Raw genomic sequence first — 12,546 nt, 5'->3', positions numbered from 1 at the left:
GGCTACTTCCACAGTCATTATCAAACAATTTTACTGTATAATTTTGGAGAAATTAAGCCTCAAAGTTGCATCTCAGTTTTTTTTAAACAGGAAAAATGCCTTATACTCCATTTTTACTGTACAATAACATGACTTTGGCCCATAAGTTCTGGCAATACTTGGTACAGGTGACTTCAGGACCACCCTGGCTACTTCCTCAGTCATTATCAAACAATTTTACTGTATAATTTTGGAGAAATTAAGCCTCAAAGTTGCATCTCTAGTTTTTTTTGTTTTTTTCTTTACGGGAAAAGTGCCTCATACTCCATTTTTACTGTACAGTAACATGACTTTGGCCCATAAGTTCTGGCAATACTTGGTACAGGTGACTTCAGGACCACCCTGGCTACTTCCACAGTCATTATCAAACAATTTTACTGTATCATTTTGGAGAAATTAAGCCTCAAAGTTGCATCTCTAGTTTTTTTGTTTTTTTCTTTACGGGAAAAGTGCCTCATACTCCATTTTTACTGTACAATAACATGACTTTGGCCCATAAGTTCTGGCAATACTTGGTACAGGTGACTTCAGGACCACCCTGGCTACTTCCACAGTCATTATCAAACAATTTTACTGTATCATTTTGGAGAAATTAAGCCTCAAAGTTGCATCTCTAGTTTTTTTGTTTTTTTCTTTACGGGAAAAGTGCCTCATACTCCATTTTTACTGTACAGTAACATGACTTTGGCCCATAAGTTCTGGCAATACTTGGTACAGGTGACTTCAGGACCACCCTGGCTACTTCCACAGTCATTATCAAACAATTTTACTGTATCATTTTGGAGAAATTATGCCTCAAAGTTGCATCTCTAGTTTTTTTGTTTTTTTCTTTACGGGAAAAGTGCCTCATACTCCATTTTTACTGTACAATAACATGACTTTGGCCCATAAGTTCTGGCAATACTTGGTACAGGTGACTTCAGGACCACCCTGGCTACTTCCACAGTCATTATCAAACAATTTTACTGTATCATTTTGGAGAAATTAAGCCTCAAAGTTGCATCTCTAGTTTTTTTTTTATTTTTTTCTTTACGGGAAAAGTGCCTCATACTCCATTTTTACTGTACAATAACATGACTTTGGCCCATAAGTTCTGGCAATACTTGGTACAGGTGACTTCAGGACCACCCTGGCTACTTCCACAGTCATTATCAAACAATTTTACTGTATCATTTTGGAGAAATTATGCCTCAAAGTTGCATCTCTAGTTTTTTTGTTTTTTTCTTTACGGGAAAAGTGCCTCATACTCCATTTTTACTGTACAATAACATGACTTTGGCCCATAAGTTCTGGCAATACTTGGTACAGGTGACTTCAGGACCACCCTGGCTACTTCCACAGTCATTATCAAACAATTTTACCGTATCATTTTGGAGAAATTATGCCTCAAAGTTGCATCTCTAGTTTTTTTTTATTTTTTTCTTTACGGGAAAAGTGCCTCATACTCCATTTTTACTGTACAATAACATGACTTTGGCCCATAAGTTCTGGCAATACTTGGTACAGGTGACTTCAGGACCACCCTGGCTACTTCCACAGTCATTATCAAACAATTTTACTGTATCATTTTGGAGAAATTAAGCCTCAAAGTTGCATCTCTAGTTTTTTTGTTTTTTTCTTTACGGGAAAAGTGCCTCATACTCCATTTTTACTGTACAGTAACATGACTTTGGCCCATAAGTTCTGGCAATACTTGGTACAGGTGACTTCAGGACCACCCTGGCTACTTCCACAGTCATTATCAAACAATTTTACTGTATAATTTTGGAGAAATTAAGCCTCAAAGTTGCATCTCTAGTTTTTTTGTTTTTTTCTTTACGGGAAAAGTGCCTCATACTCCATTTTTACTGTACAGTAACATGACTTTGGCCCATAAGTTCTGGCAATACTTGGTACAGGTGACTTCAGGACCACCCTGGCTACTTCCACAGTCATTATCAAACAATTTTACTGTATCATTTTGGAGAAATTAAGCCTCAAAGTTGCATCTCTAGTTTTTTTGTTTTTTTCTTTACGGGAAAAGTGCCTCATACTCCATTTTTACTGTACAGTAACATGACTTTGGCCCATAAGTTCTGGCAATACTTGGTACAGGTGACTTCAGGACCACCCTGGCTACTTCCACAGTCATTATCAAACAATTTTACTGTATCATTTTGGAGAAATTAAGCCTCAAAGTTGCATCTCTAGTTTTTTTGTTTTTTTCTTTACGGGAAAAGTGCCTCATACTCCATTTTTACTGTACAATAACATCACTTTGGCCCATAAGTTCTGGCAATACTTGGTACAGGTGACTTCAGGACCACCCTGGCTACTTCCACAGTCATTATCAAACATTTTTACTGTATCATTTTGGAGAAATTAAGCCTCAAAGTTGCATTTTTTGATTTTTTTTTTTTTTTTTTTAAGGAAAAAAGGCCTTATACACTTTATTTACTGTACTATAACATCACTTTGGTCCATAAGTTCAGGCAATGGTTGGTACAGTTGACTTTAAGACCACCCTGGCTACTTCCACAGTCATTATCAAACATTTTTACTGTATCATTTTGGAGAAATTAAGCCTCAAAGTTGCATTTTTTGATTTTCTTTTTTTTTTTTAAAGGAAAAAAGGCCTTATACTCCATTTTTACTGTACAGTAACATCACGTTGGTCCATAAGTTCGGTCAATACTTAGTACAGTTGACTTCAGGACCACCCTGACTACTCCCTCAGTCATTATCAAACATTTTTACTGTATCATTTTGGAGAAATTAAGCCTCAAAGTTGCATCTTTAGCTTCTTTCAAACAGGAAAAATGCCCTATACTCAATTTTTACTGTACAATAACAACACTTTGGTCCATAAGTTCAGACAAAGGTTGGTACAGTTGACTTCAGGACCACCCTGACCAATCCTTCAGTCATTATCAAACATTTTTACTGTATCATTTTGGAGAAATTAAGCCTCAAATTTGCATCTGTAGCTTCTTTTAAACAGGAAGAAGGCCTTATATGCCATATTTACTGTACAGTAACATCAACATGGTGCATAAGTTCGGTCAATACTTGGTACAGTTGACTTCAGGTCCACCCTGGCTACTTCCTCAGTCATTATCAAACATATGACTGTATCATTTTGGAGAAATTAAGCGTCAAAGTTGCATCTTTAGCTTTAGCTGTATCTTATAATTATTTTGGCAACAACAAAGGTCTAGCCTACTACATAGAATAACATCACTTTAATTCATAAATACATTAATTATTCAATTACATTTTAATTTGATAGTTACTTTTTTAAATTTTTGCATATAAATTTACAATAGTTAGTTGGTAACGATCCAATGCGTCAGCGCATGCGCAAATGAGATTTTCCCTGTTGATTGCCTCCTCGACGTTCACTGGACGATCTTCACTTGGTTGCAAGAATGGCTGCAAGAAAAGGGTAAGTGGGGCTTTCAAATAATTTCCAATGTTACTTGGGTAAAGGACACTGGATTTTGAAATTCCTATATCTTTTTCAATTAAAATTATGTGGGTTAAAAAAAAAAGTGCGTCATCACAAATATTTTTTTAATTGGCCAAATAGTATTGCCTTGGGTTAACCGAGACGGGAGCGTACCTATGTTCCCCGGGTCCTATGTTCCCCGCTGTTGCCGGTCGATGAACAAACCAGGGAACATAGGACCTTTTTGTGTGAATGTGTGTATTAATTCCTCTGTTCAGCATCCCTGTTAAGTTGAATAAACACAAATCTCCACAGAGCGCGAGCCTGGCACAGAGGTGCGCGCTCTGGCGCATCTGGCACAATCGGTTAACGGCCCCCGCTTGCCAGAGCGCATTAAAATAGCTATATAATGTGCACAAAGTGCATGTAAGCTGACCACGTGTCTCGGTTAACCCAAGCTAATAATATTTGGCCAATTAAATAGATATTTGTGATGACACACTTTTTTTTTTTAACCCACATAATTTTAATAGAAAAAGATATAGGAATTTCAAAATCCAGTGTCCTTTACCCAAGTAACATTGGAAATTATTTGAAAGCCCCACTTACCCTTTTCTTGCAGCCATTCTTGCAACCAAGTGAAGATCGTCCAGTGAACGTCGAGGAGGCAATCAACAGGGAAAATCTCATTTGCGCATGCGCTGACGCATTGGATCGTTACCAACTAACTATTGTAAATTTATATGCAAAAATTTAAAAAAGTAACTATCAAATTAAAATGTAATTGAATAATTAATGTATTTATTAATTAAAGTGATGTTATTCTATGTAGTAGGCTAGACCTTTGTTGTTGCCAAAATAATTATAAGATACAGCTAAAGCTAAAGATGCAACTTTGAGGCTTAATTTCTCCAAAATGATACAGTACAAATGTTTGATAATGACTGAGGAAGTAGCCAGGGTGGACCTGAAGTCAACTGTACCAAGTATTGACCGAACTTATGCACCATGTTGATGTTACTGTACAGTAAAAATGGCGTATAAGGCCTTTTTTCCTGTTTAAAAGAAGCTACAGATGCAACTTTGAGGCTTAATTTCTCCAAAATGATACAGTAAAAATGTTTAATAATGACTGAGGAAGTAGCCAGGGTGGACCTGAAGTCAACTGTACCAAGTATTGACCGAACTTATGCACCATGTTGATGTTACTGTACAGTAAATATGGCATATAAGGCCTTCTTCCTGTTTAAAAGAAGCTACAGATGCAACTTTGAGGCTTAATTTCTCCAAAATGATACAGTAAAAATGTTTAATAATGACTGAAGGAGTAGTCAGGGTGGTCCTGAAGTCAACTGTACTAACCTTTGTCTGAACTTATGGACCAAAGTGTTGTTATTGTACAGTAAATATGGAGTATACGGCCTTTTTTCCTTAAAAAAAAAAAAAAAAAATCAAAAAATGCAACTTTGAGGCTTAATTTCTCCAAAATGATATAGTAAAAATGTTTGATAATGACTGAAGGATTGGTCAGGGTGGTCCTGAAGTCACCTGTACCAAGTATTGCCAGAACTTATGGGCCAAAGTCATGTTATTGTACAGTAAAAATGGAGTATGAGGCACTTTTCCCGTAAAGAAAAAAACAAAAAAACTAGAGATGCAACTTTGAGGCATAATTTCTCCAAAATGATACAGTAAAATTGTTTGATAATGACTGTGGAAGTAGCCAGGGTGGTCCTGAAGTCACCTGTACCAAGTATTGCCAGAACTTATGGGCCAAAGTCATGTTATTGTACAGTAAAAATGGAGTATGAGGCACTTTTCCCGTAAAGAAAAAAACCAAAAAACTAGAGATGCAACTTTGAGGCTTAATTTCTCCAAAATGATACAGTAAAATTGTTTGATAATGACTGTGGAAGTAGCCAGGGTGGTCCTGAAGTCACCTGTACCAAGTATTGCCAGAACTTATGGGCCAAAGTCATGTTATTGTACAGTAAAAATGGAGTATGAGGCACTTTTCCCGTAAAGAAAAAAACAAAAAAACTAGAGATGCAACTTTGAGGCTTAATTTCTCCAAAATGATACAGTAAAATTGTTTGATAATGACTGTGGAAGTAGCCAGGGTGGTCCTGAAGTCACCTGTACCAAGTATTGCCAGAACTTATGGGCCAAAGTCATGTTATTGTACAGTAAAAATGGAGTATGAGGCACTTTTCCCGTAAAGAAAAAAACAAAAAAACTAGAGATGCAACTTTGAGGCATAATTTCTCCAAAATGATACAGTAAAATTGTTTGATAATGACTGTGGAAGTAGCCAGGGTGGTCCTGAAGTCACCTGAACCAAGTATTGCCAGAACTTATGGGCCAAAGTCATGTTACTGTACAGTAAAAATGGAGTATGAGGCACTTTTCCCGTAAAGAAAAAAACAAAAAAACTAGAGATGCAACTTTGAGGCTTAATTTCTCCAAAATGATACAGTAAAATTGTTTGATAATGACTGTGGAAGTAGCCAGGGTGGTCCTGAAGTCACCTGTACCAAGTATTGCCAGAACTTATGGGCCAAAGTCATGTTACTGTACAGTAAAAATGGAGTATGAGGCACTTTTCCCGTAAAGAAAAAAACAAAAAAAAACTAGAGATGCAACTTTGAGGCTTAATTTCTCCAAAATTATACAGTAAAATTGTTTGATAATGACTGAGGAAGTAGCCAGGGTGGTCCTGAAGTCACCTGTACCAAGTATTGCCAGAACTTATGGGCCAAAGTCATGTTATTGTACAGTAAAAATGGAGTATAAGGCATTTTTCCTGTTTAAAAAAAACTGAGATGCAACTTTGAGGCTTAATTTCTCCAAAATTATACAGTAAAATTGTTTGATAATGACTAAGGAAGTAGCCAGGGTGGTCCTGAAGTCACCTGTACCAAGTATTGCCAGAACTTATGGGCCAAAGTCATGTTACTGCACAGTAAAAATGGAGTATAAGGCTCTTTTCCTGTTTAAAATTCATAAGGCCCTGTTAGGTAGGTACACGGGAACACACACATACACACACACACACGGGAACACACGCGCGCACGCGCGCACACACACACACACACACACACACACACACACACACACACACACACACACACACACACACACACACACACACACACACACACACACACACACACAGCTTGCCTTTGTATTATCCGCGTCTTACTTTGAAAACCGGAAGTCATCTCGCTTGGTTCTGAACTAGCGTTAGCTTCGTCAGTGGACTCGGAGAATTTACCGTAAGTTCTATGATACGGGCGCAGTTCAAATGTTTGTGCGGCTGGCTTGACTCCGCGAGGAAGAACGACGGCTCACTTGACCGCAGTAGGTAGGTGACAGTGACGAGATAGCTACAAGACAACCATACAATTATTAAACCACAGAAAATTAATCAGCAACAGTTATTTTTACTGACTAGCTCGACAAAATAAGACACGTGAACATATAATCTTGAATATGAGAACCTATGGTGGGCATTTTATTGCATTTAATTGCTTTTACTATTTTACCAACGAATTTCCTTCTTTACGAAAAGAGGTGCTTGCAGACAGTTCTAATATGATAATGAGTTGTTTATACTAGTCCGCGACGGAGGTAGTAGTATGATAGTTTTATCATAGTGTTTTAAAGTGGTTTAAGTGTGGATTATATGCATCATTTAATATTGTTTGAATGACATTGTAAAATTAACTGCAGGATTAAGGTTGTTTTGTAAGAACAGCCCATTTGCCTGTTTATCATGATACATTAAATAAGAAATATAGAAACAACTAATGCAAAGTTAACACACTGGATTCAAATACTCACTTTTCTTGCAGACTATTTTGGGTGCAGTTATTTGTATGTTGCCTTTTTTTTGCTGTGGTCAGTTTTGAGTCTGTAGATTGGGATGTATTTCTAAATGACACACTGTTTGTTTCCAATGTTTTGTCTTTTGTAGTTACACACGTGGAGCAGCAGACTTACCTTACCTAAGAATTACCTTACAAGGTAATGTAACCCAAGACAACAACACAGGGCACTGCTCACAAACCCTCCTGGTATCTGGTAACATTAGACAAATCACACAGTATGCAAAACATGCAGTTCTCTCCACAACAACAACCACAACAACAATGATTTACAAACATTCAATGTCAGGGCTCAGTTCTCGTCTTTGTGATAGTGGATATGCATGATTTAACGCTTTACTGACCTAAATGAAACAATTTAATTGTTAGGAGCTGTTTTTCTTTTCAGGGAAAAGATTCCTCATATAATTCATCATTTGATGGGTGATATGATATACATATATCACATATATGATGTGATAAAATGAATGGACAATTGTTAACTGGTCAACATTTAAACAGAATAATGACCTAAGATGAGAAACATGGGTAATATTTGACAAATTAATTAAAAAACAACTATTGTTTATTGTGTAAATATAACCTCCTCTTTGTGCCACTTAATCATGCACAGTGAAACTGTTCTATGCTCATTATAGGCTATATCTACCTGTCTTTATAGACTGACATGCATCCCAACTTTTCTTATCAAGAATCCTTATCATCTTAAAACTTTTTCAGAAAAGGTTAATTGTCAGTTTCTGTGCTGTTGTCTGGTTCTTCTCTCACTGTGCTCCCACAGGTTTAGTCTAATTGCCTTCACTTTCAATGGCCGTGACACAAGGAAGCAAGGAGGGCTCTCCAGGACTGGAGGACTCTCATGTGGTCCTTTGGATGAGAAAAACACCATTTCTGTGGAGACAGTTTCCCCTTTGGACTGAGGTGTGCTTTGTGCTATAGTGAAAACACACACATCTGTTCTGACAGATTTGTTAACATTAAAAAAAAAAAATCTGCTCATGCTGTTTGGTCACACAGTGGCAGTCATGGACCTTGAAACATGTTTTTGGTTTCAGCTTGAACTCTCTTGTCTGAAGATACTTCCAAATATTGTGCTAATATCATATGGTAAATTTGAATTGTACATTGCAACACTGAAAGGTGTAGATGAAAGTAGGTTATAGTTTCTTATTAAAACTAGATCCATGTAAATTAAATAAAGTAAAAGGCACCTTTATGCAATTCATACACAAGACGCTCTCATGCTAATGCCACCAGTAGCTAATAGTGGCTAATGTTTTGGTAACTTACCAGATAATGGCAAACTTATTATTGTCTGACATTAGAACCTTTTGACTGCTTTAGACTTCTTTAATATCGTGCCAATGCAAATGTACTTTTATTTTTTTACTCTACATTTTTTCCCCCCGGAAAATGAATGGCAGCCTCGGTTTCTCAGAGGATGACTGGACAAAGATCAAGCAGACTTTTCACATCCATCACATTGAACCGAGGTTACAGTCACAGAAGAGGACCCTGAGTTAAAGCTCTGGAAAAGGCTTGTAAGTTGAGATTTCATAATTTTTTTCCGTGTCTCACACTATCTATCTTCAGGTTCAGCTCATGTTCAAGTTCATAAAGCATCACACTAACCTTTAGTTTAGAGTGAGTCACAATTAAACGAGCACAAGGGAATACCACTATGAAAACATTTATTGGTCTCTGAGGACTAAATAAACATCACACTGAGAGGAGAAGGAGTTTTCCCTCAGAGCTGGAGAGGAAAATTGTATAAAGGGCTGTGGTGAATTGAGTGTAACACATGAACTAAAGGTATGAGGAGTGAACACAAAGGCAGGCTCTGAGACACAGAGGTGGGGAGTAAATTGGGTCAAATACAAAAGTGGGGGGGTGATGCGTTCCTCATTAGGATCGGTTCTGCATGGCACAGAAAAGCCATAGGCAATTCCCATCGTCCCACAGGCAGAAATGGATTAGAGGTGAGGCCACACACACTCACACACACGCACTGTGGTCTTCCATTGTGGCGTACCACTGTCTGTTTGTCATTTTACTCTCTCCTTGTGTGAAGAATAAAACGGTTGTTTGTAAAGTTTTAAGAATCCTTCTTCTACGTTCCCCGACAGCCGTGGCGGAGCTCGTCAGTAAACTCGTGCGCGCGCTGTAATGAATTTGAGAGAGCGAGCGTCCTTATTGACAAGCAGTCTCAAAACAACAGACACCAGCAGCACTGCGGTGTAGTTTCGTGTCTGCTTGCTGTGTCTTCTCTGGCGTCGATCCAGGAATCCCTAAGGCGACAATTACGAGTCTCACTGATCAAGTTGTGTCCCTTTGCTGCTTTTTCTTTGAAGAACAAGACCATTATAATTACGTGCCACAGCATATGAGGCTGTAATGTTGGTTCGGTAGTGGGTTTGATTCCCATGCTCTTCTTGTTTACACGTTGAAGTACCCTTGACCTTTAACCCGCAATTGGTCCTGAGGCATGTGGATCGGTGGATGTGGGAACCAAACACACGCCTTTATTAAGATGCAGTGGCGCCACAACAACAACAACAACAACAACAAGCGTCGTCTTTGCGTTCACAGTTTTGTTTGCTTTGCTTATTTCCTCAGCTCCACTCAGACATAATTTGAGTTTTCTATGAATCGCTGCTCTCGTGTTTGATTATCTCTGCATGAGTTGTCTACATTTACACGCAAAGTTACTTCATATTCTCTCCTCTGCTGTTCTTTTTTTTGTGTGTGTTTACAGTAGCATTAATACTGTACGTGCTTCCTCTGCGTCTGTTTCCCACGTGTGTCTGAGACACAACAGGCCCAATCAGTCTGCCTCTCATTACCTGTCATGCCCTGAAGAATCCACCGCTGCTCGCATTTCCTCCACAGCCCACCCCCCCCCCCCACCCCCCCACCCCCCCACCTCGTTTCTGAGAAAAACAGAGAAAGAGAGAGGAACGCTACTGTGCCCCAACACACTCCCTAACTGCTACCTACCGCTGCTCTGCCGTTGCCATGGATACAGTGCCCTCTCTCCCCCTCTCCTCTCCTCTCCTCTCTTCTCTCTCGGTGGGCATGGAGGGATGGGGCTAGAGAGGAGAGGAGAGGAGAGGAGAGGAGGGAAGAGGAGAAGTGTCTCTGGCTGCTGCCTCTGCGTCATATTCATACCAGTGCAGCTGAGAGCTGCCCCCCCCCCCCCCACCCTCCTCCTCCTCCTCCCCCTTTCCCCTCCTTCTCCTCCTCCTCCATCCTTCCTTCCTTCCTTCCCTCCTTCCTTCCTTCTCATCATCCAATTTGCACACTGCTAGATCCCCCCCCCCCCCCATTTGTGTCTCCTATCTGCATCTGCTCATCACTCTCTCTCTTCTCTTCTCTCTCTCTCTCTCTCTGCCCAGCTTGGTTTCCTCTTCTGCGTGGCTGACCCAGGCAGACTTTTTCTAGCGAGCGTGGGCGCAGAAGAAAGAGGAAGACAAAAGGTAAGCTGTGAGATGGAGGTGGTTGTTTAAGAGTGTGGAGAGGAGAAAAAGGGGAAAGGAGGAGGAAGAGGAGGAGGAGGAGAAGAGGGAGGGTGGTGGGGGGGTCGCAAAACAGCTGCAAAGACAAAAGACTGAGAGGTAAGTGCTGATGGCATGACCTCACCTGAGATACCAAGGATGACACTGTGAAGCCTTTTTTTTGGGGGGGGGAGAGGGGAAAAACAGGGTTGTCAGTGCATGTGAAGCAAGTGCTGAGCAGACGAGTGGCTCAGTCAGTCAGTGCGTCTGTGCAGCACTTTGCTGACTGTCACACAGTGTTATGGAAGTGCTGCCGCTGAGTGTTCCCACAGCGGAGGCGAGGAGGTGAACCGAGGGGGAACTTCATTTATTCTCAGAGAGCTTCTTTGAGCGATGTGTGGATGTGTTGACAGAGCGGGAATCTCTGTTATCTGCTGCAAGAGTACGGAGAGTGAGAGGGAAGAGAGGGAAGAGAGAGAGAGAGAGAGCATACCTGACAGCGCAGTCAGTGGTGAAGTGCTCAGCTTCAAAGCCTGATCGCTCCTGGAAACAGAAGCCATTTCCCAAATCACATCACATTCACGCACACCCCTCCTGTTTCTTCTCTGCCGCTTTTATCTCCTCTTCTTCTTCTTTCTTTCTCTCTCTCTCTCCTTGTTGGGGTCGCCACTCTCTGTTTCTCGTTTCTGCCTTTGTTCAGACTTGTCCATTTTACAGTAGCAGAATCTTCTGTAAATGTCAAACCAGCAGATCGTGACCTACAATGCGTACAAAGGACCGACTGGTGATAGAATAGCAGCGAGGGGGAAGAGATGGACCTTGTTGAAACAGACAGAGACAAAAAAAAAAGTGTGTGTGCGTGAGTGTATGTGTGTGAAGGGGAAATGAAAAGAGGGGGGGGGGGACAAGTCAGGGGAAAAAGAAGAGGCCCGCAGGGTTGTTCATTGTGTCTCGGTCCTGAGAACAGTGTCTGACACCGTTTATGACATTTAAATGTGATGCCTCTACCAGAGCGCTGGTGTGTGGGGAATGTGCCCCGTCAGCTCTCGTTCCAGTGGAGACAGTTGTTTGTCTTTTGTTAGTATATTGGTTGTGAGTGACAGAAAACAGAGATCTGAGGTTTGTTAAAGTGGGCTTCAAACTCACTCGGGGAGGAGGAGATACAGTTATGTGTCTATGCCAGACCACTGGTTCTCACCCTTTCTGTGTTTGATGTTGCCTCACGGCCCCGTCACATGAACCACAGCACCACATCACGGAGCGTCCATCATAACAAACATCTGTCGTGTGGAAAATATGTTTGGTTTATACTGATATTCACTCACATATTGAACGTATTTTATTCATGTGAAAGTGGTTACATTTATTTTTTTGTACAGTTTAACAGTTTTCATTCATATGACCAACACATTGACATAAGATGAATATCATTTTACCTATTTGTCTAACTTCTAGCTTTGTAATTTACTGTTATACTATTTTAAACTATTGCTCTGTAAGTTTTAGCTTTATAATTCAACTATTCATGACTTTTAATCGATTTCAATGATTTATTCACTACTTTGAGATTTTCAGATTTCTTATAGTGAACCACTTCAACATTTATATATACATTTACATTTATTTGAGATGTGAAACATTTCTACATTCTTTTTAGCAATCAACTTTAACCAGTTATTCACTACTGGTAAAAAAAAAA

The sequence above is a fragment of the Trachurus trachurus genome (assembly GCF_905171665.1).
Source record: "Trachurus trachurus genome assembly, chromosome: 15".
NCBI lineage: Eukaryota > Metazoa > Chordata > Actinopteri > Carangiformes > Carangidae > Trachurus > Trachurus trachurus.
The sequence above is the reverse complement of the archived record's forward strand: the minus strand, read 5'-3'. Positions refer to the sequence as shown.